This window comes from Ixodes scapularis, unplaced genomic scaffold, assembly GCF_016920785.2.
Source record: "Ixodes scapularis isolate PalLabHiFi unplaced genomic scaffold, ASM1692078v2 PGA_scaffold9__187_contigs__length_104089568, whole genome shotgun sequence".
NCBI lineage: Eukaryota > Metazoa > Arthropoda > Arachnida > Ixodida > Ixodidae > Ixodes > Ixodes scapularis.
In genome coordinates, this window is record NW_024609884.1 from 11692686 (window position 1) to 11720680 (window position 27995).

The 27995-nt window shown below is 46.6% G+C and overlaps 1 long non-coding RNA gene across 1 annotated transcript in view; it reads left to right on the plus strand.

The window, feature by feature from the left end:
* LOC121833679 overlaps positions 1-27995 on the plus strand; it is a 103218-nt gene that overhangs the window by 32788 nt on the left and 42435 nt on the right. The window contains exon 2 of the long non-coding RNA XR_006076753.1: positions 16725-16784. This is a non-coding gene — a long non-coding RNA (uncharacterized LOC121833679). The remainder of the gene's footprint in view (positions 1-16724; positions 16785-27995) is intronic.

Here is a 27995-nt window from a genome sequence, read left to right on the forward strand (position 1 = left end):
CTGACTGAGCGCTATATGAGTCGGGCACAGCAGATAATTGTAGAACCTTCAGAAGAAAAACATTGGAGCATTTTAGCTAGAATAACTCAAAGGTCGTGTCACATGGCGCGATAATCATCCGTGCTCAAAAAAATTACACTTACGCTTTTATAATAAATATTCTCTCTCTAACGGCGAGAGTTCCGTGCGGGCGCCGCAAGCTCTTACACATTTCACGACCCCTGAACATCAGCTTGCCAGGAACCTGCAGGAAGGGCCAACACAATGTGTTATAGATCCATATCGAGAGGAAAAAAAAAATAAAGACGCAAGACAGTTGTGTCCGTCCCGTCAATAAGCGCCTCCTCCTTCTCCTCTATACGTATATATTTATTACAGTAATAGTTTTCCGTATCCGCATCGATTTGGCATTTCTCAGTCACGGGCTACTAATTACACGATTAATATATTACTCGGGCTTTTATCATCCGGGTAGTCCACGAGTAAGTGTGTCCGCCGAAGCAATGTATAAATTACCAACAAAAAAAAAACGAAAGAAAACAGTTCGATTATCGGGTGTATTTAATTGCCCGGCCCGGCGAAATAATTTGAGAGGAACCACCCAGCATCGATCCCTGCTCCGCTAAGCTTCGAAAGACGAGTTCACTGCACCCAGCGCACTTATTTTCTAGGTTCTCGGTGGGGTTTCGCGAGATTGCCTACAATATGTAAATTGCGGAATCCACGGCCGCTTCGTGCAGCAGCTGAAATCCCGAAGGTACACGGTTGCTTAATGCTGCTTTCTGGGACCGGGGCTGCAAGATTGCCTGGCGCAAATGCGTGCGCAAGTTGAGTGTACTATGGTTATGTCTTTAAAGTTTTCATCAATATGCTTTTTTTTTTAATAAAAATTTCCGGTTGCTCTTATGAGGCTTCTAATAAAAAAATGAGGAGGTTATGCAGCCAAAGGAAATATTTTGTTTGGCTGATTTTGTGCTCTTGGTCAAACGCACCTCAATCCCCCGATAATTTTAACTGGGAGACATGGATACTGAATAACAGCGAGTTGGGAGTTTTTCTTCTGCACGAGACGTAAGAAAGGGGTGTCCAAGATAACTTTGAGCCGGTATTGCTGTATTTATTCGCAATGAATTCGCACGGTGCTTTTTGCTGATATATATAAGATGACAAGGCTCTATTTTCAACGAATGTTGCCTAATATCTTAGTCTGCGATAATATACAAAATGAAAGTTACTGACAAGCGAAATAATTAATTTCGGCCCAGAATCTTGCCTTCGAAGTGCCCTCTAACAGGTGCGTCATGCCAATTTTGGATACGAATCGAGGACAGTTTCGTACGTTTATTCGAATTTATTTTCCTTTCTGTGTAAGGGCTGTAATGTTCTCTTCAAGCGCAAAAAAAAAAAAAAAAAGAAAGAATACGCGGGATGAAGGGATGCAATTACTAGCCTTGAAATTCGACATTATTCGGGACGTCTTTTTTGCGCAATGCTCGCGGCCCTGTTCGTCCGGTATAGCTCGACGTTATATTGCGCAGCAGCCTGGAATATTTTGAAATTTGAATAAGGTTTCATTACAGGCGCCCGTGCTTCGACAGGCATTTTCCGCTTTTATCTGCTCAAGTTTTATAGCATAAAAAATGAATTGGCACGGAGATATATTTTCTCTCACGTTATAACCTCGTCATTTTTGCTCCGACTATCTGTCGCTGACTCTTCCCTCAGCGCTTCCTTTCCAAGTTACTCTCCTTATTTATCCCACCTTCTTCCTGCCTCTTCATTTGGTGTTGAAATCTTTTCAATGCGTTTTAGGATGTCGAAAGAAATGTGTGGACTGTTAGTGTCCATCTCACCAATGTTAGAAAAGTTGGGAGTTGGTAATAAAAATAACCGGATCTGTTGTTGTTGTTTTTTTCGTTCTTTTTTTCTATTTCTTCTTCTTTCTCTCTCTCTTTTTTTTAAATTTCAGTGCATCATGCTCACCGGGTCGCTTGTTTAAAAAGTTAATTGCACGTATATATTTATATTTTTTTATTTGTTTCGTAAAAGTATCACTCGCGATACGGAAAACGTTTTTGTTTTGTTTACAAAAGTGGGTGATAAATTTATAGACGAAAACTTGTTTGGAGCAGTTCGTAAAGTAAGCGCTTGCTATTCGAGCAACCTCTAATTTTCCTGGTGATATAATATGCCAAGAAATCAAACAAAGGAACCTCTTTTATTCCGTTTATGTTCCAAATAAGAAGTTGTCTCGTCGCGAAACTTCGGCCGAGACTACGCGGCTTCCAAAAGGTTCGTTTTCGGGTTCTCACTACCAGCTATAACTACCTTTATGTTTAGCTTAAAAAAAGTACAGAAAACGTGAAAGCGCACAGCATACTCGACTGAACTCATGTTTAATCTACAACACCGTGGAATGCAGAAAAAAAAAAAGAGAAGTGATAGACAGTTTCAAGCTACAGCTGAAGAATGCCGCTGTAGTTTTATTGCCCATAAACGCTTGTCGTTCAAAACAAAGAAAACATTACAGTCGCAAAATCGGGCAAAAACATTACAGAAACATCAAAACTGACGGTCACTCATCGAACGGCAACATCAGCAACGCCCTAAGCGGCGGACGTCGCCATTAACGCACAATGATAAATTGACGAGTGAATTAAAGCATGGTCGCACAGAGCTTCTTTCTTCGTACCAGTTTTTTTTTTTTTTTTTTTAAGTTGAAATTCCTCACCTGTGGAAGATAACGAGACACGTACAAGAAGAAACGACGCCAAACGTCAGCCGTAGTTATAATGTTGCCTTTGCGCGCGACATAAAAAAAAAATAATACTTTTTGTCATGGCGGAACTGCAAACCATCCTGAATGCGTACAAACGATAAGGAATGGGCTGGATTCGTGGAAGCCAGCAAAAAGCATTACATAAGCCGCGGGGAATAATGATCTCTCTGCCTCGGACAAAATTTTCTGGGGTTTCCGGGCCTCGGTTTCAATATATTCTCATTGCTCGACCAACCAGGAACACTGGGGCATCGCACTTTTTTTTTTTCTGTTCTTGGTGCGTTTTTTTTTTTTTTAAATTTTGTTTTATGGATATTTGACAACGTGGCCCCGAGCTGCTGTGTGTCTTGTTTTAGTTTGTGGCGGGTTTTATTGGAGACAGAATACAAGGCTCTCCTTCTTCCTATAACTCGTTGAAAGAAAGGAAATGCAAACTGCTTCGAGCTGAACGATCGCAAGACGTTACAAAGTGCCTCAGGGTCCTTCATCCACTCGGAAAGGGGCGGAATGTTGATTCCATGTCTTAAGGCCTTTTTATATGTTTACTGCCTGAGGTAAAAAAGCAGCTATTTGTCTCTAATTATAATCCCCCCCCCCCCCCGGCCCCGCAAACAAAGACACGCACACTCGCCCGTGCGCGCGCGCTCGTACTGAATATATATATATATATATATATATATATATAGAGGTTTCTTTTTTATTGTTGTACATTTTAGTGCAAGCCTGGGGGAACTATGGCTCGAAATCAAAGTTTTTCTCTTCCCTGGAATTCAGATTTCTCTGGTTGTCAGCCAAGCGCAGCTTGTCTTTTGTTTTTTCCGCCCCCAGGGCGACAGCGCTGGAGGCAGGCCGACGGTGAAAAATGATGCCGCATCGATACTAAGTGCAACCAGGATCTCCGCGAACATGGCCACCCTTCTTTGTCAGGAACAATGCCAAACTCTTAAGCCTTTTTTGTGTGCGTGTGTGTGTGTGTGTTTATAATTTTGAAACTATGCAATCCCTCACACACTCGCAACATAACGGAAATTGACTGTTTTGTTCTTTTTTTCACAAAAACTTACCTCACTTTTCGAGATATTTGAAGTGAAGGATACTTTCGTTATGAGCCTTAGCGTGCTATGGCCACCGACAGTCTAAGAAACAAACTACCGATGAGATTGTGGATATCGCCGGAAGAACGATTCAGAAATCAAGAACCGTGAACATAACATATATGAATGAATTAATGAATTAAGCAAAGCGTTAAAAGTATAAAGTAATCTTAACAAACGAAGTGATTTTGGAGGCTATCGAACCTCGTGCACTTTGCTGTGGACGAGGGCGGAGTATGTGTGTGTGTGTGTGTGTGTGCGGGGGGGGGGGGGGGGGGGGGGGGCTGCTGCTGCAGCGACCCTTGCTCGGCACGCTAAGTGTAAAATCTGGGTCCCCATTGCGTGACGAACGTTCTTGCCGGAGACCTGCACGCAATACTTTTCCTTTGTCTTTCGAGCTTAACCCTTTCTTTTTCCTCTGGGATCCTTTTAAACTACCGCGCTCACTTGGAAGTAAACTAAAAAAGATCGTAGATGTGGTGTGATTTGCTACCACAAAATGAAAATAGTATTACCAAAATACTTGATAAGTGAGCACTCTGGGTTGAAAACAGACAAGTTAGAAGAGCCCTTTGTTAAAAATGGTCAGGCGAGAGTTTTTGTTTCTTCGTAAATTTGCAACAGGGGAGCGGGACTACCTAAATGTTTTAGTCGTCCTTTGTTTAGCTAAGTCAAGCCATCTGAGTATAATCAAACGTTGTCTAGTGTTAACAGTGTACTTTCCAGGAAAGAAAAAAACAAAAAAAACTCTTTCTTTTAACGAAAGGCTTTGAACATGTTAATTGGCAGCGTAGCCTAAAGCGGGATGTACTTTTAATTAGCCCTGCACATGTAATCCCTTCTGGGGATTGGACCAGTGGATATTCTAGACCTTCTTATCCTCGTTATCTTAATCTGAAGAGGTTTATTGCTTGCTGATTTTTGCGTGTTTTTTTTTTTTTAATTTATTCTGCTCGCACGCACGTTTAAAGGAAGAGGAAGAAAAAAACCGTATAAACCTGCTTAATTCTATTATTTCTATTATATGTGCTTGTGCCAGGGCTCTTCGAAGGAATAAAAAGCAAAAAAAAAAAAAAACAACAGCAACAACAACAATAACAACAAAAACAATAAACCCATGAAAGGCTTTTGATTCGATCACGACAGGAGTACCTGTCTTCCTGGCTTGGTTAAAAAGTAAAACAACAGCGGAATTGTAAAGGGGGGGGGGGGGGGGGGGGGGGGGGAGCAGGTCATTTGCAGAAAAAATTAGGTTGGTCGCTAACTGTGGAAACTGACAGCTTAAGGCTAGGCGGCGCAAGCTACCACCCGTTTTAAGGGGTACAGCCCTTAGCATCCATCCATCCAAGAAACACAGGGCGTGGCGAGCTCCGAGCCACGGCCAGTAGTTTTGAAGTTATAGGAGACGATCGGTTTGAAAAGGCGTTTGAAGTAGACGAATTGGGCTGCTGGGTGTCTAAAACAAGCTGCCTAAACCACGATCACAGTCTATACAGCCTTTTATGAAGAAAAAAAAATCTAGATAATATAACATTGCTGAGTTAATGCTCGTGATGCGATCAGGTCACATAATATTCAAAGGAATATTAATATCGGGTTACCTCTGAATGGCTGCTGAGGAATTTGCGCTTTTTTTCAATTTTTTTTTTTTGCCTTAAAAAGTGTGTAGTAGTTGCATCTTATCTAGACCGTTTCATATCGCCCGCCAATTGCGGGACTTCAAACCTACCTCTTGTTTTAAATCTCCGGAAATTGTTTAAGAGACAAACAGTTTCGGAGTGGAAGGTCTAGAAAACATGTCGTCGGAAGGCGAGTCGCGTCTGTGTCGTAGCAAAGTTATCGATGAGACGTTTGTTGCCGAGAGTACTATCGTGTTTCTAGTGCCTACACATTACGGAGGGCATTTGTTATTTCTTTCACTTAGCACACGAAATCTCTAATTATTAAAAAAACAAATGCTGCATATTAACGGCGCAGTGTAATACCTGGCAAGAGAGAGAAGGGAATCAATACACACTTTGAGAACGTTGAAAAAAAGTGCACATTAAGCGAGACAATACTATGAATAATAAGTCTGTGAAAAGACACGCACAAACATATGCAGGAAAAGGAGGCACGGTGGAACTTTATATGATATCTTGAAGCAAGACGCGAGCGGAGCCTAATCTTCTTACGCCAAAGATGTATGCAGGCTTAAAGGCGAGGTCAATTTATTCAGCTCCAAAAATAAAGATGCAGAAACGAGCGTTCCCGAGAGGTGAGCATACGCGGAATAAGGAACCGCGCGCTCTTGGATGAACCTTTTTTTTTTTTTTTTTTATACTTCAATATTTATTTAGTTTGAAGTCACGTGTGTATGCGGATGTTTTCTTTTCCCGAGAATTCGCGTACTAAAAGTATACAGTTTTTGTGGAAGCTGCAAGTACACAAAGAAGAGAGAGAGGGAGAGAAAGAGAGAGAGGGGGACTCAGAGAGTTTTAGGACAAAGGCTTATCAGCGTTGGCCTCATCTCCGCCTTATATCACTTTCCGCATATTCCACTCCCGAGACGCACGCGCAGAACAAATCAATAAAAAAAAAAAAAAAGACTCGCGCTCTCCCGCCTAGGAAACTCGCGAGAGGGCGAGTGGCGGTGGACGTGAGCCAAACGTAGCTTTCCGGATCGAGCACTCGCCTTCGCGAGCCTTGCAAGTGCGAACGGGCAAAAACACAAAAACAACAACCACAAAAAAAAACATGCCGGATGGATCTAGCAAATAAAATAAATAAGGACAGAGGAAGAAAGGGAAACGCTGAGCATTACGTCGCAAATTGGAGATTGTTTTCCCCAGTCCCAGATTTGCAGGGGTTTAGAGAACGAGAGCTTCGATGACGGGAAGAAAAGCAGCTCAGCGGAGGGTTCTTTCGACGTCGCTGATGGAGGCTTGCATCGTAAACAAATGAGCTCTGTGATTGCATGAGTCACCCTAGGCGGCTTTTGCACAGCCCAATCTTCCAAGGAATGTCGCCTCCTTTGCGATTGCTCGGAGCCAGGTTGAAGCCCGCGTCCTTTAGGCGGCACGATCGGGACGACAGCCGAAACCTGCAGCCAGTATACTTTCGTTCATCACCGTCTTTGAAACCAACAATTTTTCAACGATTTTTTTTTTTTGCATTACAATATAAGGGAATCAGCTTTGAAGAGCTTTAGTGTGACGTATCAATACTGTTTTCATTACAGAAGTGTCTCCTAAAATGGGACGGATGTTACGAACACCGACATTTGGATGGAACTTTTGGTGGCAACGCGTTTGAGTGACACCACCTTTCGTAACACAGCATTTACAGCTGCGTATTTATCAGTTTTCAACGCTCAACGGACCTGCGCCACGTGGTAATCGTGCCATGCCATTTTTTTATATCTGGGTATATTGAAGCGTGTCCCTCCAAACGCGCCGTCACAACAACAATGATATAACGAACCCTGGAATTCCCGACAGTGATACCACTTGTTTCCACACGTGTAGCTTCACAAATTTTATTGGAAACTGGGTTCGGCTGACTTGATCAAAGCACCCGCCCCTTTTAGTAAACTCTGGCTTCATGCCTCGTGTGGAATTTTGGGCTTGGTCAAAGCTATACTCGGCCCCTGCGAGTCAGTTCAATTAAAGATCGTGTGGGCTGCTGCTCACGGAACCAGATGCGTTTGCGAACCACCATTAACTATTTACTGCTTTCGGTCCAAATTAGCTGGCAATTACGCCATCACTCTATTCATAACAGCCATTAGTAACAACCGACAACTTGAAGGAACAAATACGATTGGTAACTACGGTGACCTTTTTTCACGTGACCTATCAAGGAACAGTCATAACTCGATGTAGATGAGGTAAACAGCGTATTGGCGGGCTTACGTCGCAAATTCCGTAATTCCCCATAGAGCGAAAGTAAATTTTGTTTTTTTTACTTGTGTTTTCACTTCTCTAATATGCGTGCATAGCCTGGGACCGAAGAACTGACTGATTTTTTTGTTAAATTATAACGAGTTCAAATTCTTTGCGCTAGATGTAATGTCTAAAGCGAGAACTACAAATTAATGAAACCACGGTTATAATAAAAATTATTGTCATTAAGACGAAATAACTTGAAAGTACTCTTATTTGATTTCTTTTATAAAGTTATTACTTGTGTCACTCCTGAAAAGTAAATTTGATGCCCATTTTACGTGTTAGAATAGGTAGACCAGAAATGCAAAGTAGCGACTGTTGACTCTTGTTGTGAAGTTATATTTTTATTATAACGGCGTTGCAATGAAATATGTTTAATAATCAGGTTGTTTTTTCACCTGAATTTCACCTGAGAAGTTTCTTGAGACCCTCTCTCTCTAGAATAATGCCTTCATAGGTGCTGCGGGTAATTATAAATAAATAAATATTTGCGGCGAGTACTGGCTACACTGCCATTGGAAAATTTTTGATGCCTGATGAAATCTGCGGCTATCGCAGATCCTTTCTGAAGCGCCGGAATCAACTAAAATGTCGCTGAACCACTTCGCACAAATACTTTGGACTGCCACCTACATTATCTTCTGACAAAAAGGCAAAGTAAACTTTTTTTTTTTCTTTTTCTGCCGGTCGTTGATGACGCACGTTGCTAGCCATTGCCCGCATTCTGCCAAAAGCACGACTACTTTAATAGCGAAAACCCTCAGTTGTCTAAACCCGAGGCAGATACCTTGAACTGTTCCCATCAGATAGCGGAGCCAGTCGTATCCTCGTCTCCAAAAGCGTCGTCAAATGGCGCTGGCGCGGCTAAACGAGAAAGGCACGACTGCAACTCCGCTTGACATGACACACAAGCGGCGAGCGACGCCCTCGCTTTAACGACATTTTCTCGAGGTGGACGCTGTACGCCGCCGCCTAACAGCTGAACGACAAAATCGTTAAAGCTGAACCGGTGGCGACGATCGTTTCAAATGCATCTTTTTTTTGTTTACAAAAGAGCAAAAGAAAAAGGGGCGCTTTTCTCTGGAACCATTACCGCGCCGTCTCGTGCTTGCAGCAAACAGATCGATGAAGAGCGTCCAGCGGTCCGGCGTGTGCGCGGCTGTTTTTAGGAAACCGCGGGACCGATAAGTGGCTGGACTTCCCCCGAGTCTGTAAGGGGTCACCAGATTAATGCGCATGCTCGCATGTTTACCGAGGCTCGCATGCAGCCCGTGTTCCTGCAACGTGTCCGGCATGCGCAAGAGCTCATTACCTGGCGCTCATTAAGCGCTTTCTCGTTAGCGCCGTTTGTTAATTGCTGGCTGGAGCGCCGCTATTTTGGTCTGGTCTCTATCTCTCTCTCCCTCTCTCTCTTTCTTTCTCTGTCTTGGACCTGGCTTCTGTCGTTGTTGACAGTGGGAGATCCCAAATTGCTAACGCTTACGGCCGAATTGGGTCGACCGTTTCGTTGATTGAGTCATTGACTTGACTTCCAGAACCTTGCGCTGAGTTTTCAAGCAGCTCCTAATTTTTATTACTATGGAGCGTAACCTTTGCACCCAGGCCAACGAAAAGACCCTTTGGTAGAACCTAAAGTGTTTTTCTTATAAGCTGAACTAAATGTACTTACTGATAATGTCCACCAAGAAACGCATATACTTTGAGAAAGCTCGAACAGCAGCACAGGGTTTACTGGAGAAACATTTCGGGAAGAAATTTCTCATCGTCAAAAGTTTCGGTAAATGTCTTCACAAAATCGTTGCCCAATAAGGCCTCAACTGCTGTTAAAACTTATATGTCTTTTAGTTTTCTTATGGCCGGTTGCACCAACGCCGATTGGTGCAAATCGAAACTTAGCCGGGACCCTAGGCTGAGTTTCGGTTTCGTTCTGTTGCACCAAAATCTCTTATCGCGTGACCTAGTAGTACTAAACCACGCCTATCGTAGGCGCTCAACATTGGGCGCTTAGCTTTTGGCTGTTTTTTAATCCCGGATTTAAAACATGGCGTCTTGTTTGTGGCGGTCGACGCGGTGGATAAAAGTGGTTGTAAAAAGTGTTTTAGGCTACAACAGCGTGAGAATCTCGACAGAATGACCTTCGATAGTAGGGAGTTTTAGAATAGCGCACGCTAAAGCTTTGTGCACGCAAAGAATAGCGTCGTCGCCACTGCGCATGCTCCGAACGCAAACCAGGTTTTGCGCTATGCGTGCGCAATTTTAGCGTGCGCTATTTCTCGGAAATAGCGTGCGTACGCAAAGAGCCTTTGCGCTTCTCCAAGGAGGATTCATGATGAGAAGTTGGCTAAAGCCAAGACGAGCAGAGTTAAGCAAAAATGGCGGCTTCCAAGTTTATGTCGGCGGCTGCTGAGGCGGCGTCGTGAGTGCGACGTCGGCGGCATCCTCGCGACTGCGATTTTCAATACGGGACGACATTGTACTCGGTTTGGCAACGATCACCGGCAACTTGATGCTTGCGACGCGGGAACATTTCTCGGCGAAGGTACGATGTGCGAAGGTCTGTACACGAGACCTCTGTTGCCGAGGCGACGCAAGCGGACACGACCGGTCAACCGCTCGCGTCGCATTCTCATGTTTAAACAAATCTAAAATGGTACTCCGGACCAAAAAACTTTTTTTTTTTCTAAAGTTACAGCATTTCGTGAGTGAAAAAAGATTGTGACTGTATCTTGGTGGTGTCGCAAGCGCGAGATGCTTGGGCTTTTGCGTCGCGACGGAGAAACGCTATTCTAAAACTCTATTGCGTCGCGTGCGCTAATACTAGCGCTAAATTTAACGCTAGCGTGCGCTAAACTTGCGTACGTTATTCTAAAACTCCCTAGTGACAGGATGCAAAATATTGTCGCGTGAAGTTTTTATCAACCCCTGTTTTCAAGTTGGTTCTCCACTCTGAGTGCGTGTTAGCCCTAAAGAGCGGTCTAAACCGACGCGTATTCCGGATTCGTATGCCGGAACCCGTATGGAAGCCCGCTTCCGGTTCTGACGTCACCGCTCCGTTTTTACGAGTTTCGGCACCAGTATTTGGAGATCAAATGTCTCCACTTTTGCGTGTCCCGTATCGTGACGCAGCCATGCGCATTGAGGGAGTGTCCAATCACGGAGTGCGCTTCCCTCCCGCCGCTGAGCACGTGCTCTTTCCGTGCTTGACGAAAGAACCAACAAACACCGTCCGCTTCGTCTCCGATGCCGGGACACCGGGACGCTGGGACGCCGGCGCCGGCCGGTGTCGCCGAGCGTGGGCGCGCGGGGTGGGCTGCCTGCGTTGCTGCCGGCTTCTTGCAGCGATTTTTCTGCGCCGAGTCGCGTCTCCCCGACGCAAGTTTGTGTCGGTATTCGCTTTTGCGCGCTGTGGTTTCGGTCTGATGACGCGAAAATTCGCCTAATTCGCCGACGACTGTTCAATATAACCGCGCTTGGTCGAGCCGACTGTGTACATGATGTGCCCGACGAGACCGGTTGTGTGAGCTTCCCTCGCGATGGTTTCAGTGGGGCGCCGTGAACATGCTGTGCTCACCTCATGCTGGAGTGACGCCACCACCGTGCTGCCTCGCCGGACTTCCTCTACTCCTCTGCTGGCGTTATGAAACGACGGATACCTACTCAAACGTCGCCTTCCAATAAGTACTTATTCGTCAGTAATATGTGGTCTTCATGCGAAGTACGGTAGTTTGCGATCAGTCGCGTGGTTAATCAGGCAAGCGATATGATTGCTTCGTCCCACCATTGTCGCACATTGGGGCTTCGTGGGACAAAGTTACAATCGTGCCCTGCCGCCACCTTTTTAGTTACGACGACAGGAAGAAGAAACCTTTTCGTCTCCCTTCTCAGTTTCGTGCCAAGTAGTGAAGGGACTTTTGCCGCCTCGCGATGATGTCGTTTCGCTCGATCGGCGCCGAGCATTGCGCCAGAAACCGATCGACGTTGCCGATGTCGCCGCATCGTGGACCAGGCTACGCGCTATTTGCTCGACAGTGGAGACAGTTTCTTCGCCCGTATTCAGAATACGCCCATGTTTTCCGTGTGGCCGTCCAAAGACGTACAATCCCTCTCCGTATTTCGTGCGCCAAAACACGATTTTTTTTTTTTTTTTCGGTTTTGGTTTCAGTTTGGGCTGCGCTTAACCGGGAAAAGTGCGCAGCTGTGGGGCTCACGTCAGTTTTCGCGTTAGTTTTTTCGTCATCGAGCTTATTCGTATGCACTTGCTTATTTTTGCATAGCTGTAACGTGTTGCTATTTACAACCTTGTTGATTTTTACTTGCAACGCATATCCTTCATTGCTATCGGTGAGTTGAATGGCGGCAGTGCATGAATCTCGGAGATCAGTATTTTTTTTTTCGGCATTTCTGCCGTTCGCATCAGAATGCGGCGAACCACTATTTTTAATAATAAAACAGCGAAAATGATATATATTTCTTTTTAAAAGCTTTGTGACAATCATTAGTGAAGTTTCCTTTTCTCGCGGGTAGAATCTTAACTCCAGAAAACTGTAGCGTTCGAGAACGGCAACTTCGCTAGTGATCGTGATTTCCTAGATATATTTGGATGTATACCTTTCCTTTGTGGCGACGACAAATCATAACGACTACGGTGCGAGATTTTTTTAGCACTGTATTGGGGCAGGCTGCGCCAAGTAGTGCGGAGAGACGATCGTTCTCGTCGACAGGATGTCATGAATTAGTGGGAGTTTTCGGTACTTTAAAGGGGGGGGGGGGGGGGGGGGGACACCGCCGTATATTTGTTCAACTAGGTAGGCAAAAGTATTACTCTTAGTGAACTCCAGATCGGCCTGTTATCACTCGCGAATGAGCTTCTGGTTCTCTATCAGCAGGAATAAAAAAAATGGTTCTGGGCGACCTTTGGGTATTTGATGTTTTTAGTGTTCGTGCGTAACTCGCGTGATTTGCTCGCTTTCCGAAGCAACGAACATGCGCATGCTGGGCTGAGGACATTGTACGTTGGGATGAAGACTTGTAAATTTTGCAATGGTGTATTTTTGACGCTTGTCTGCCGGTGAGCGAGGCGGGCGAGGCCGCCGCAAAGTGGCGTGCACGAGCGGGCCAGGTGGGTTAACAGTTTGGTAATGAACCGCCGCAGACTCTCGCCGCGACGCGACGTGAACAAAGGTGGGCAAAGGTTAACACGCGCCCCAGGGATACACGCGAAAATATGACACCCGCAAAAATGGGTTGTGATAACCGCAAAAATATGCCGGCAGTATACACCTTTCCAAAGTTTACAAAATCACAGTCCAGCGTGCGATCTTCACCGCCCAGCACGTGCGTGTTCGTCGCTTCGGAAAGCGAGGAAAGCACGCGCCATACGCACGAACACTCAAAATTTCACCGGCCATACGCTCCTTTTTGGAAAGGTCTATAGACGATTGCAAGCTGGGCGACTGGCCGCCGCCATGTCTCTGCTCGAGCAGGCACGTCCGTGCGATTACGAGCTTGCCAAAGGTACGTTCACCCGCGCGTTGCACGCGCTTGCACGCATGGGGCACCACTTGTGGCGCCATGCTTGCAATGTCTATAGTTACGTGGTTCCAGCCAGACAATGGGAGGAAACTGCCGGCATTTTTTCGCCCCGACTACTGTGCTTTCTGCCGGCAAAATAGGCTCGTTCTTTAAGTTATCGGCTTGGGGATCGCGAGCTGTTCAAACTGCTCACCGTGAGTTCCCTTTTCAGGATATTGGCGTACTGGGGCATATATAAAGTAGACAAGTAATCTGTGCCAGCGGAGGAGCACATAGAATAAACAAAAAAATTCGGGGCGCCAATCCACGCTGTGAAGGTGGTTAGCCAGCGAAGATGTGGTATCACCTGCAATGATTATTCACTGCGCTATACCGAATGACTGACGATAGGAAAGTGAATGCACTTTACCAAAACTTTTCATATGCCCCATTCACGGCAAACGCCACCAGGCGGCACTCAAGTCGTTCACGTCCCAAAGAACTTCCGGTTCATAAAAATAATGAACAAAGACCACCTCAATACTGCTGCCAGAAATGTCGATGAACCGTTACCACCGATTCTCCGGGTGAACGCCAAGGAAACAAAGAAGCGCGAGATCTATTAAACATTTTCAAATAATCTTGTAAACCAACTTGAATCCTCCAAGACATTAAATTGTGCAGCCGAAGGCCCTCATCAAATCTACAACTTTGTTGCCTGTCGCATAAGCAAGCTCGACAGGCTGGCAAACACGGAGTGACTGGAAGTCGCATGCAAGCGGCAGTTCATGTTTGTAAACAGTGAAAGGGCAGTTCATGTTTGTAAACAGTCAAATATGAAAGGCTAGTGACGTCATTTCCCACGTCGCTAGCTGCCGTCACCGCGGCAGCTTGCGCAACAGTAATCTTTACCGTGAAACGTATGCGGTGAGCGCTACGTGCTTCGCAATTGTTATCAGAAGCGCCCATCAATTATCTGGTTCGGCTGCTTGTTTTGTGCTTGCCCTTTATTGAAACGAATGCTGTGCTGTATGTTGTGTGCATAAAGTATGCTCTTTTCGCTTCAATCGCTAAAGGTTTTATTTATTTATTTTTTTCTGTGAGGACGACGACACGAAACAATTCCAGAAATCTGACATGCGTGTCATATACAGATTCGCTGTGAAATGAATGACACTGCACAGCTACATTCGAACAGCGCAGTGTGAAACTCAAGTACGTTTTGGACTGCCGCAAATTCTCAACGATGGTACAGACCATCTCAGCCACCTTGCTGAGGGCAAGGAGTACGGTCGATGCAAGGAACCCTACCCGGCGACCTGATTACTCGACGCCTTCTATTCGGCGTTTTCCCGGGTACTTCGCAGCTGCCCTGGCGAGCTCGTCAGTGTTTTGAACTTCTTCGGTCTCAGGCATGATTCTTGATTTTTGTATTCATCTACCTATTTATTCTCCATGATGTTTTGGCAGTCTTCAGCGATGTAGCGAGTAGTGCGTCCTTCTCGCGTTCGGTGAAATTTCAAGCCCCCGGATGGCTCCTGTATCTCGAAATGTGAGCTCGAAAACTATACTGTCACTGTCAAAATATGCTGGTATCACCCGATAGTAAACACAGAATCACAGATGTAGAGAGCTTTCATGTTTATTTAAAGCTTTGACTCCTGTTTCTGAAAAGCCAGCGTATGAATGCTTGGATTTCGAAACGTTTAATTCGTCACTCACAGAAGAAACACCGCGAAAAGCAGCCTGCAGCGCCGACTACAACGGCAGAGCTCATGTTTACATCACGTGATTCCTCTCCGCCAATCGTATTCGTCCCTCTGAGCGTTCCCTAGTTAGCTTTGTTTGCCCCTGCATTCCCTGCGCAAATCCAGCGTTTATCTAGGGGCGCGTGTGTAAGCCCGAGTTAATGTTGGTGCAACCAGAATTTAAGTTCCTGCTTAGCCGAGCTCGGTTTAGGGCGCCAAGCCAACTTAAGAAAGAGCCGCTTTGGGTTAAAGTAAGCGGAGGTGGTGCAACCGGCCCTAAGATAAACGTTAAAGTTAGCCGCGCGCACTTTCTCTGTGCATCAAATTTATCGCCAGGTAATTAATGCAAAAAAAAAAACAACAACAACAACAGCAAAAGTTGTAAATAGATACAAAAAAGGACCAACGATATATACTTCCAGAGACTTAAGGCTGGTTCACACTGCCCCATTTTCTTACGTCAAGTTACGTAACGAAATATTACGTAGAAATCACCGGGACCTCTGTGCTTCATATTAAGCGAGGCTACCAGTTCAAGGAGGAAGCATGACACGCGACATTCGACATACGAAAGTTTCGGTGATGGGGCAGTGTGAATAAGCCTTTACATTTCTCTCACTACTTTACATAAAATGGGCCCTACACCTCATATATGTGTGTTCACTTTTCTTCGCATTGTAAGGTTTGTAGCAAGTAAGGTTTTTAGCATCAATCTGGTAAATACATTTTTTTCGCAGAGGTAGTTCTATCTCACCCCACGCGTCAAATGTCCTTCTGAGTCTGTCTTGTGACGTCCAAAGGGAGACATCAGCTTCGCCGTGATTCGGCGCGGCTGCTGCAATTGGTAGCGGAAATGACGAGTGCCTTCCGCTGGATTTCGAGCGTTCTGTGGCGCAAGACGGATGCCACGAACCTCTGCTCTCTCTCCCACCTCTTCTTTCGGAGACTCGCATTCGCGGTGATCCAGAGCATTAAACGCTTCTCGCCGCGATGGCCTTCCCAAAGCGGTGCCCAATCTTCCCTTGGGCGATGCCTGACGTCACCGCTAAGAAGTGTTTGTTGCCTCCCACTGGCTTTACGCGCCCGAGTGTGTGTGTGTTTGCGGTGCTCGTTGTCCGTTGGCCGTGTTTGTCTGTTTTGTCTGGAATTGTCGCGCGTGGGTTTAGGCCTCGCAGATTGATGGTGCGCATTTGGGAGAACGAATCGCCCGGAACTCGGAGGACGCCGGGAAAAAAAAAAAAAAAGGATGAGAGAAGTGCAAAGAATAAAAAATGGATTCTAATAAAACCGGGGGAACCGACGACAACCCCGCCAAAATCTGGGGCTATCAATTTAAGTTTCGCGATCATCACTCGGACAGTAATCCTTCTCGAATGTTTGGGTTTCCCGAGGCTGAATTGTCCCCAGAAAATGATCAAGAAAAATAAACATTAAAACAAGCGCCGAAGATAGAGTTACAGAAGCGATTGGAAATCTCCGTTTATATTTCTGATGGCCCACTTTGACGTTAGATTATTTGTGGCGCTCTTTGCGCGGACTTTCCGAGAAAACGCGTCGCGTCGTTTTTTGGGATGCTGCACTTTCGATATATAGTTATAATTGAAAGTCATCCTCAGTTGTTCAACGCTCGTGAAGTTCTGATTTTTTACCCCTGCTTTCTTTGCAGACGGAGAACAATGTCGTGAATTTCGCTGCCACCGCTTCCTGCCGACCCAAGACATCTGGGGTGAGTACTCGTTGTCTAAATTTTGTGCAATGTTTTTTTACTTCTAAAGATACGTGAGGAAAATGGGGATGTAAAGACAAATTATCGACAATAAAAAACAAAGACAGTGAAATTTGCGCATTTCATTGAGATAGGAAACACACCTAGCTAATGTATCTTTGATCCGTCACTAAATGAATGTCGAACTGCATCGGCTAGTTGTCTGTTTGCAGAACATAGGCGCCATTTTAATTTTTACTTATCCGTCGCAGACAGCACTTCTCGGCAGCCGTCTGCTAACGGAATACGTAAAACTACCACCAATATTACGTTTCGTCATCTTGAAGAAAGCGGTATGTTTCTTCCAATGCGAATAAGATAACTCGGGGTAATACCATATCACATTACAGCTTAAAAAAAAAAAAAAGAAATCCTTAGAGATCCCGCACCCGGTGCATAGTCCTCACGCGGTGCATAGTCCGCAATTAGTGCCTAATCCCAACATAAAATTAATGATCATACACAGCACATCTTGACAAATGCCTTCTTTATAAGCACGCAAAGTAGCTTGTACCACAAAACAGATCACCATTAAAGGGGTAAGAACACGCCAGAGATAAAATTTGAGATAAATATACTGCTAGGACCCATTGTATGCTGCTATAATCCCGCTAAATTTGTTTTAAAAACGGCGCGATAGTTTCTTGGATAAATCGATTTATTATATTCGGGAGCCTCGGATCTGCCCCATTCGAAAAGATCGCTGTGACTGAAGGGCTGGCGACGTCACCAGCCAACCGCGCGGCGTCCCCGTGCACGCGCTGGCAGACTTGACTCTCTTGGCGTCTCGAGCCTGCGGTTCGTGACGATTACGTCTATGGCACCGCTCGCTTCGTCGAAGTCTTCGACACTGATTGCAGCGGCGATGGGAGTGATTGTTATCAAGATATGCAGGAAGCTGTTCATTTTCACTACGACCCGCTGGCGACCAGCTCCAGCGGCGGCAGAGTCACGGACGAATTCGCCGTGATCGCCGTCGTCCGGGACAATCTCGCAGGCGCATGCAGAGCGGAAGTTCGAAGGGCGGTGGGCGAGAGCGAGAATATCGTTGGGGGTTGACGGGTTGCGTGAGCGGTTTGGATCGCACCGCGGCGAGGCGGGCTTGGGCGATAATGGGGGCGCCTACAATGAGAGAGATTTCATGATCACGGGGTTTATGGGCGCCATGGTGTGACTAACTTGAGCAGTGTTGCCTGGTCGCCAGATGAAAATGATCGACATTCGTAAGTTGATTATTGCAATTACTAGAGCTCTAAAAATCGCGAAACTTGGTGAATACACTAAGTAGACTATGGGGATTCCGTTTCAAGAATAATCTATCCGTTGAATTTTCGTGCCCCAGCCCCTTTAATATAGTCGGTTATCCATACAATACTTCACGTCTGGTCGCGGTGAACCATCTAGACAAATACGAAACCTCGTATAGTCCGCACCTGTAGATAGTCTGCACCGGGTAAAATTTCAACTTTTAAACATGCATAGTCCGCGGACTATACACCAGAAAATACGGTAGTAATAAGCGTTGGAAGGGCTCAGAGAAATTTGAGACATTGTGACTCCTACTTATGATGAGAAACTCGAGTTCCAAGGTAGAGAAATGAATGAGCTGAGGTACAAACGAAGTCGTTTCAAAAGGGGAGAAGAGAAGCGGACACGCACACAATTTTCAGTGTCCGGGGGCTATGTGTATCCTATCCGTAACCGATAAATGGCCCACGCGTGGATGCTACTGGAAGTGAAGTACGGTAGAAATCGACGACATTTCGGAGCAACATCTCAATAACTACGTGGCATAGTTCCAGCAACCGCATCGTTGACGTGCACCGATAGAGCTGCGAAGGTCTCCGCTCGCTTTACGGCATCACTCGCAGTCGCGTATTGTAAAATAGACACCACATAAGGGCCGCTCGTTTCTAAATCACGGTTAGCTGCTCCAATGCTAAAGTGTATTCTTCTTGCGTTGCAACCTATTTTTTCTTTCGTCCGCACTGTGGGACGGACAGTGGAAACGAGGGCTGCCCCAAACCTCGCTTAGTTGCCCCTTATATGAAGCAGTTAAGAGTGAGAGAAATGAGACTCGGTAAAACTTTTTTTTTTTCACCATTTAATTAAAGTTTATGCATCGCGCACCACTATTTGAAGATGGATGGAGCGATGGAGTGTTCAAAAAAACTATTCTATTCTGAGGGCAAGCGAACTTTACTTTATTCTGATTCTAATACTGCTCCCAACGTACCGCTTAAAGTATATGTCACTAATCATAACGTAAAAACAGCGCAAACAAACACGGACGGAGGAGAAGAAACACGCAGACGGGACAAGCGCTGACTCGCAACTGAAACTTTATTACTTGAAAAAGGAAGTTTCTTCTCCTTCGTCCGTGTTTGTTTGCGCTGTTTTTACATTATGATCAACGAATACCAACTAGCCCAACTCTCGACATTAATATGTCACTAGAATCTTGCGTTTGGCCTTCTATTGTTTGCGTTGAGCGCTTAGACCTTTCTTCGACAAGGGCGCCCATTCTCAACTCGTCATCTGCTCGAGATCCGTGCAGTTTATTTTTAAAACAAGAAGCAAGTTACGTGCGTGTCATTCCTTGGGGTCATATTGCAGACCGGATCCTATTGTATACCATGTCATCCCTTAGAATCATGATGTAGATCGAATTGTTTGTCACTTCGTGGGCCGTTTCCGGATATTGCAGGACGTGGTTTATGTTTTCACTGAAGATAAAAGACGCCCCTAAGTACTTTCGTCCGAAAATGTGCGTGGAAAGGCTTGAAAACCACAAGACGAGACAGATTCAATGCGAGAAAACTGTCGCGGTCGATCCTTTAACATTGGTTCAAAATTTGTTTCGCGTGGGAAATTTAAAGATCTACAACCTATATTGATAAAATGACATTGGTTAAGCAAATGACCTTTTTTGTTGTTTTTCCGACGACGTTACCCCGACAAACTGCGAGTGCCAAGATTTTTCATTCGAAAAAAAAAAAGGAAAAAAAAAAGAACGCATTGGAAAAAAATGACCTTATTCCGTTGTTGTCGTAGAGAAGTATATATAAATAAACGTGTATTCTGAGAGTTACTATGGAGTTTAATGCGACGTTTCGAGCGGGGACAGCTCTTCATCAGGTATATACTTTCTTTCTTTCTTTTTTTTTCTTTTTTTTCTTTTCGCAGCGACGTTTTTGTGCTGTACTGCGAAGATTGAACCCGGCGCACTTCATGCCGTCGCCATCCATCACGGGCTTCGTATCTTTTTCGAAGGAGGACAAATTAAATTTCGATCATTCCCGAGCCTATTTATCGTCCGTCCTCGACGTTCCACGTTCAGTGAAGGTTTTTCTCGTGTAGTTTAAGATGGTGTTTGCCCATTTATCGTTTCTCTTTGAAGCAATCTGAAATATTTTGTTACAGTTTTATTTGCGTCCAAGCGGAGCTCGATTTCTCCATGAAGAGAGAAACGGAGCTTTGCGAAACTTGATAGCCGGGAAATGAATTTGTTTTCGAAACGGGGTTTTTCTGTATCAGGGTAATGATGGAGAGCTTAAACAAAATCTTTATTGCAATCATGTTTAACTTCATGAGACATTGCCATCGGGATTGCTGTTTAAAAGAGCAAGGTTCCCGTTCGGCCACGTAATTGCGGATATATAATTCGCCTAAAACAAAACAAAAAAAAAAAGCAAACGAATGTGTAAACCCTCCGAGAAGCAAAGATTATATTTGAAAACTCGATACATTATGTGTATGTGGATAGAGCCGGAATTTAGTCAACCTTAATGGGCGTCTGGTGTCTCAGCTGTAAATGAGAAATGTAGTCAGGGCAGTAAAATCGCTATGCTCCGTTTCATCTTATATTGTACCGCAGACAAGGCTAGAAGCGCGAGCTGATAGCGTTGGGAGCTACACTTAGCCTACGAGAGCTTGTGCCGCCGAGATGTGCCCTAGAGCAAGGAGCTCGCGCTTGTAGCCTTTCCTGCGGTACATCAAAAGGTGAAACAGAGTATAGGACATTCCTGCCCGTTTGGATCTGGATGAGCATCATACTGGCTTGCGGTCGTGTATCCCTACTGCGTGGTGCACGTTAAAAGAAGCTAAAAAGGTTCTTGAAAAAAAAAAAAAAACGAGTTAGAGGGTAATTCTAGAATATTTTTACCCCGTGAATTTGAATATCACGTTCGTTTTCCCCAGAGATGTAGCTAAACGCGAGATAACATGAAAAACCTCCGACCAGTCGTTACGTCATTAAAGGATCTTTCGGCCGCCAAGCGCGTGTCGCTCGTGTGGACAGCGCGTGGAATTGCAAGCTTGCCAGGTATATTCCTTCGCGCTGACACTAGTCGTGACGTCTTTTTCTGACCTTTTTGAAAACAGCAAGAGGGCGCGTGCATAGCTTTGCTAGGCGCTGAAGATGCGCGAGAGCATAGATTCCGAAAACTTTTAATATCACTTCACGATGCGGGAAGAAGGGGCTTCAGCGGTACTTTGAATTTTTTTGTCTTCAGCCTCCGTGCACCAAATCGAACAATAATCTTTATATTCATAATGCTGGAGGATAAATACAGACGATTTAAGTGTTTTACTCAAATACAAAACCGCTTTAGCTTACCTATAAATACTTGTGTGCTTCTAGATAGCACGACACTCTGAACGCGAACAAGTAATCGCCGTTTTTTAATTTTTATTTTAGAATTCAAGGATTGTTATTAAAACTACTAGAACTATGGAAAGTTCACTAACCTAAGCGGTAAAATATGATTGTTACTAATGATAATTCAAAATACCACGTGAAAAAAAAAAAAAAAACGAATGTCGTGTTGGCGTTTGGAGTGTCATGTCGCGCAGCGTATGTTAAAAGCCATCACCGCCCTATCCGCCAAGAAAAACATAGCGCCTGCTTTATTTCAGATACTACTACAGCGATGTCTCGTTAATATGGACCCCTCTGTGGTGGCGGGAACCCGAGTGGTCCGGGTTCCCGCCATGTCGACGAAGGTGCAGTGGTGCGCCCTCAGTTTCGACTCGGCACGCACAGCGGTCCTCATCAAAAATGGAATGGTGGAGTCGCAGTTGCTCATGCGGATGAGATGACCTAGCGTTTGTGCTTGCAGGCGTTCTCCACCGAGTTGAACCCGGCCTCTGTGAGCGTGTGCCTCGACGATGCCGTGCGGGGGACTTCAAGACAGATTTGGAGTGCCACACGTTGTGCTTCCTCCAGATTTTTGAGCTGGTTTGCGCTGAGTACGACGAGTGGTAGGGCGTATAGGGGGCTGGCTAGAATAAGCCCCTATAGAACTGCAGCAGCATCTGAGATGAGGTGCCCCAGGTGGTCCACCAAGCGAGCGGAGCATGTTTGTATGAGCTTTCATCCTTTGGAGCACTCCCTTCATCGCTGGGCCCCAGGACAACCTCCAGTCTAGCGTGACCCCTAGTAGGTTACCATTTTCTTAATTCTCACCGGTGTCTCCTCGACGAGCAGCGTAGGCTGGAAACTCCACAGTCTCCTTGGTGCGTAACAAAGCGCAGCCGTTTTTTCGGCCGATGTCGCCAGGCCGAGTTGGCGTAGACGATACACCGTGTTGGTCGGAACTCATTGGAGGGAGCATGCCATACGTTGCCTGCTGTAGCTCGGGGCAGTAGCCCAGAGTGCCACGTCGTCCGCATACACGTCCATACAGATCGGGTGCGTCAGTTCTTCTCCTACCATTGCTGTCGCTGCGAGTGACGCGAGGGACAGTATGAAGAAAAGCGGGCTGCTTACACTCCACCGGGGAACGCCGCGGACAACTCGCCGGGGGTTACTCAGTGTGCCACCAGCCTTTACGCGCATGGTGCGTTCGCTGAGCAAGCGCATATGTAGGCCAGTGGCCGCCCGCTCACCCCCTACCGACGAACGGCAGAGATGTTAACCCTATCTGGAAGGGCGCCAAAAGCTTTGCGTATGTCCTGGAAGATGGCCACCGCAGACCAGCCCTGTGCCTTGGCCTCCTCAGCGAGCTGGTGAGGTGCCCAATTGCGTCTGCCGTGCTTCAGTGGTGACGGAAATCCGAGAAACAGCCTGACAGAGCCCCGGCGGCTTCTAGATGGTAGACTAGGCGACGCAGCACCATCCGCTTCATTACGTTGCCGAAGCATGTTGTCAGGGAAATTAGCCTGTGTGAGATTAGCTGGTCCTGGGGCTTGCCGGGCTTCAGAAGTGGCACCACGGTTGCCTCCCTCCAGGCGTCTGGCAGCTGGGCTGTCCTCCATACTTCATCAATGAAGGCCAGCATTGCTGGATGAGCAGACTCGCCGACGTTTCTTAGCGCCTGGTTGGTAACAACCTCCGGGCCTTGCGCCGCGCGGTGTCGGGGCAGAGCGCTGGGGGCGTGCTGCAGTTCGTGTAGTGGGAAGTCTGTGTCCGTACGCTGCAATGGCGGTGCCTTGGGCGACAAAACTCGTTCCAACCCTCGGGTGGTGGGACCGCGGTTTGCACGGGTGGAACCTTTGTGAAGGCCTCCGCGAGAAGCTCTACCATCTGTGTCGGCTGAATGCCCATGGCTACGGCCATTTCAAAGACTGGAATCTGGGAAAACCGGCGACTCGCTAGTGTTTGCGCTATCCTCCAGGCTCGGCTTTCTCCGCCTTGTATGTCCAATGTTGCGCAGTTGAGGCGCAACCTGGACTTACGTATCGGCGTGCCAGTTTTGAATCTTCTGAATTTGGCATACAGTCGTCGGTAAGCCTGAACGTCCGCGGGTCTCCATGAACGTCGCTGGGCTCGTCTTCTTCTTGCCCGAAGGATTGGGCCGTGTTGTAGGAACTCTGATCTCACGGGGGGCTGCGCGGAGGGCGCGAGAGAGAGTTTCTGAAGTGAACGGGTGCACCGCGTTGACCGCCCCTCCGAGCACGGTCCCATAGAGGCCCCAGTGGACTACTTGGCAGGTTCTCAAAGTGGTTTAGGTAGGTTTTTGATATTATCGAGATACGCTCGCTTCCCCAGCTTTCCGCCTGAGGAGTCGCACTAAGTCGTAGGGCCAAACTTGTGAAAGATAAGTTCATTGCGCTCCCCGCGATTCCGGGGCGCACAAACATCGGGCTCCCGCTTGTGATGTTCCTTAGTTCGAGCCTATCAAGCGTTGACTGCAGTTGGCATTCTCTCAGGGTGTCCTCTTTGTGCCCCCGTCACTGTGAATGGGCATTAGAGTCTCCTGCTACTATCGGTTCTCCTTCTGCTCGTGCGCGGATATCTTCAAGTACGTGAGTATCCCATGGAGCACCAGGGGCAACGTATGCCGAGACAATCGTGACAGATCGTTTTCCCAGATCGACAGTCGCTGCCACAAACTCTGCGACCTCCGCGCAGAGATCACTGAGTTCCACCTCAGTTTGTGAAATTTGTCCTCAACTAGGAGGGCGGCCCGTGGTTTCACGCCCGGCCGAAGGGGCCTGCTGTAGTACACTGCGTGACCCGCGATTCCTATACTCTCAGCTGGCATCCTGGGTTCCTGGAGGGCCACTGCATCGTAGGCGCGATCCCAGAGGAGGTCTCGCAGTTCTAGGAGTCGCGTTGTCAAGCCGTTACTTTTCCACTGGAGAGCAGAACTGGTAATGGGGTAGAAGTGAAGGGACAGAGGACGGGGAGCGAGGAGAGGGGATGGGAATGGTGGTGGCGGGATTGTCGTTTGTCTGTGGGGCGATCTTTGGGTGACTGGCTATTGGGTGACCGGGTCAAAGAGCGGAGGTGACGCCGTTGTAAATGCTGGCTGCTGGAGAGCATTTTGTATTGTCGTTCCCTGTTTTTAATGCGATCCCATGAACGAGAGTATTATGTCAAGAAAAGTAATGGTGGTTTGTGCCCGTTCTGTGTTAATGGAAGACAGGAGAGTGCGGGCCATGCGTATTGCCGACTGAAGTAATGGTTTCCAACCCTCGAATGTTGTTTTCGCATGATCAGAAGGAGAGTCAGAGGAAGCCTGTCGTTTGGAAGAGGTGGTGCCTGTTGTTGACCGTTTTGGGCTGTTTTCTTTGGGCTCCTCATTGTAAGGTTTCTGTTTCTGCAACTGAGCTGCCCTCTTTGTAGATTTCTATTGACCTTTAAGCGCTGAGGTATCACTGGCTTTGGAAGGTTCTTATCGATCGCGGTGTCTGGGAACGTCTGGATAGTTCTATCACTTGCATTGACCGTTTAGGCCGATGTATGGAGGTCTCTGTAGCGCGATAGTCAGCTATGTGTGTTCGAGCGTAATTCCTGACCACTTTTTCCTTCTTCCACTTAGGGCAGGATGGAGATGTGGTAACATGAGCCCCTCCGCAGTTGACGCAATTCTCTTGTGCAGAATACATGTCGCCCTCGTGGGTGTCTCCGCAGCGGTTGCAGATGGAGGCGCCCTTGCAGGTTGCTTCACGATGTACATACCCGCGGCACTTGCGGCATGGGATTGGACGTTCTTTATACTCGGAAAACGGATTACGCACGTGACCAAGATATACATAACTTGGCAGTGTTGATGTGCAGAATGATTGTTTCACTGCAGTTTTCTGGCCAAGTCGGCGCACTTCAGCGACTCGACCGTCCGGTGATCTCAAATTCTGTTTGATGTGGGCATCTGGTAGGTCTTTGTCGACGTCTTGGATCACGCCGATTGCGCAGTGGTGAGGGACGGGCTCGTTTACGCTCTGACTTTGAGGCCGCAGGTCTCAGTGCAGGCGAGGAGTGTTCGCGTTGCTTGGTCAGTAAGAATATGTAAACTGCTTATAATTTCAAAATATTGGTTCGAAGAAATGAGCCTGTAAAAAAGCTTCCTTGCTCGAAATGCTTTGTTTTCTTTCCCGGACAGTACTTCACGCAGCCGCAAGGTGCACACGGTCGCCGCCATTTGTGCACCTGCACCGTGAAACAAAGCAGCGATGATTAAATTCGCGTGTCTGAAAGAGAGCAATTCCAACTAGCTCAACATGAGTGGCCGACCGCGAATGAGAGCAAGCTCAAATCTGACACCTCGTCGTTTTCAACCGTTTACAACTTCAACCTTCGAAAACAATAATCGAACCTCGAAAGAGGACCGAAGAGGGAGCAACTTAAACAACGGAGAGCGTTTGAAATTTAATGTCCGACGCCTAATACACAAATTGGTCGCATGAGGACCAGCGTGCGCTGTCGCGCGGCGAAGAGAGAAAGAGACAGAGAGAAAGAAATGAATTCATTTTGGGTAAAATAAAGGCCCTAGAGGGTGCTCCTCCGCTAAGCGGACCAGAGCCAGCTGATCGACGTGAGCCGCCGAGGCCAGTTACACCCGCCAGTGTGGAGGAGGGGCTCATCGGATAACTGTGGGGCAAGTAGACAGGAGATGCTGAACGTTCGCGTAGGGGCAGGGGCAATTGTGGAACGAGGGATATGATGTGAAATGATAGAGGAGGATAGCGGTTGGAGAGGCGAAGAGGCTTGCAGACGATCAGCTTCTTCGTCACTTCCTGGCATCTCGTATTGCAAACACGAGTCATGAACCACATGACCCCGATCGGCCAGTCGGAAACACTCTCGAATCTAGGCGCGCTAGACCCGGTCAGCGATGCCAGCACCGCTCCTGACAAACCTCAGGGAAGCTGCTGTTACACCCGGTACAGTTCTCTTCCGGTTTGGCGACGAGAGCCATCAAGAAACGGCTCGCGCGTATCTCAAAGAGATAGTTCGGTGCCTCTAGGCTAGCAAAGAGACGGTCTGATTGAAACTGTCGCCAAGATTCACATCCAGTTTCGTATAAGTTCAAAGCGTGAACAAACATTCGAAAGGTGGCGCTAGGCTCAAAAGCAAAAAGAAAAAAAAAAAACTATACACCCGGCACTTGGTCGTGCGATGTCGGGCTGCCGCCGTACAGTACAAATGATACGAGAAGATTGTTCAGCTCGCGGGACGTTGTCGCAGCTATTATTGCCCCAAAAAATACAAAATCCGCGAACCCATTTCGTGGGGCACTCTTCGTGTAACGGGATTCCAGAAATTTCATTTCGGCTTCCGTCTGCCTCCGTTCCTCTTTCAAGTTCTCTTCGAATCAAGTTCTTGTGTCTTATTTATATCGAAGACAAGTGAGGAAACCTATCTTTGGGTTTGTATGTTTGCGTTCGACTCGCTTTTTTTGTGACTTTTGTACGGGACCGCAAAACATAAACAAGAGCCGTTTTCTGAAATTCTTCATTGTTTTGTTTTTCTCAGCTATCGTGGGTTGTATGTTATAACGAGGTTGCGCTGCGCCAAATATGATAAAAAACGAGAACGGAAGAAGTTGGAATTATATACGGCAAGGGGTGATTTTCACCTCAAAAAGGGTGGCGGTAAAGTGTACTCACGTGGGCGCCATCGTCCCTTTGCGCACAGGTGAAACACATAATTCAGCCAGGACACCAGCGATTTTATTTGTGCTTCATATTTATTTACGTTTTATTTTTGCTGATGTTCATGCATGTATGCCTGTGTGTGTATGTGTGCGTTTCTGTCTGCGTCCATGTGTTTGTGCATGTGTTTTCTTTTATCGCATATGCACAGTTGCGGGTGAAGACCTCGTACGGCAAAGTAAACGTTCATAATAGAACAACGGGTTAGCTCGTGTATATTTCTCAACATCTTGACACTGACAAATGTTGCTCTTTCTCTCAGAATAATATATAGAGTGAAGAAGAGGAGGTGTTTAGAAGGAAAGATACTGAGTCGGGCGCAGCTGCCGAATAGAGCGTTAGATGAAGCTGAGAAAATTCTGTTACCTCATCACTGCAATACTCCTGGAGCGTTGGGTGAATGCTTGTACTTGATTGAATTTTTTTTTTTCGCACACAGATTGTGGTATAAACGCATATTAGAGAGTTTTAGTAGACTCCGATAACGATACCCGACACTCCGCCACCGCCTCCCTTGTGCATGCATAGTACCGTTATCGGGGCTATCGGAGGTATCGGAACGATCTACTAAAACTCTCTATTGACGTTAAGCCGTAAAGCGTACCGGGAAATAAACCTTTCTTAACCTTATTATTCGTGCCACTTTTCGAAATATTTTTGCTCCGAAAATTACCTTCTGCCAAGTTCGCCTAAGCGACATCTTTGTCGAACCGAATGCTGGTTCTACGTTTCCGCAGTGCCCAAATGACACATGACAGGTGGGAAAACCAGGAAGAGCTTCCCGATCCACTT